We start from the raw sequence: 435 nt of genomic DNA on the forward strand, positions 1-435 counted from the left end.
AAAGATATAGGAAAAGAAATATATCTGAAATGATTCACATCAAAGAGCAGAAGAAAGGCTTGAATTTAATGAAGGATACAGAGTTATTAGATAAGTCATATTCAAACATAATTTTTGATATTCGTGATAAGAAATTGTAATATTGTGAACTGGCTTGAGGTTACATGTAGAGCGCTCACTGTTTTTGTTTGGTCTGTTACATTTCTCAGTTAAACTTTAAACGTTCAACACGTACATCTAAGTTAAATTTTTTCAATATTGTTAACTGAGTTTATTTCTTTTAATTCAATTTATTAGTTGAATTATGAATGTTCTGACCAGTATTTAGTGTTGAAGGATATCGAAATAAAAAAATTGGGATTGTGAGGACTGCATTCTATATATATTGTCGTAAGATTTCTGATTTATCTATTATTTTTATTGATATTTTGAATT

This window comes from Trachymyrmex cornetzi, unplaced genomic scaffold (genome assembly GCF_001594075.2).
Source record: "Trachymyrmex cornetzi isolate Tcor2-1 unplaced genomic scaffold, Tcor1.1 scaffold2100, whole genome shotgun sequence".
Classification (NCBI taxonomy): Eukaryota; Metazoa; Arthropoda; class Insecta; order Hymenoptera; family Formicidae; genus Trachymyrmex; species Trachymyrmex cornetzi.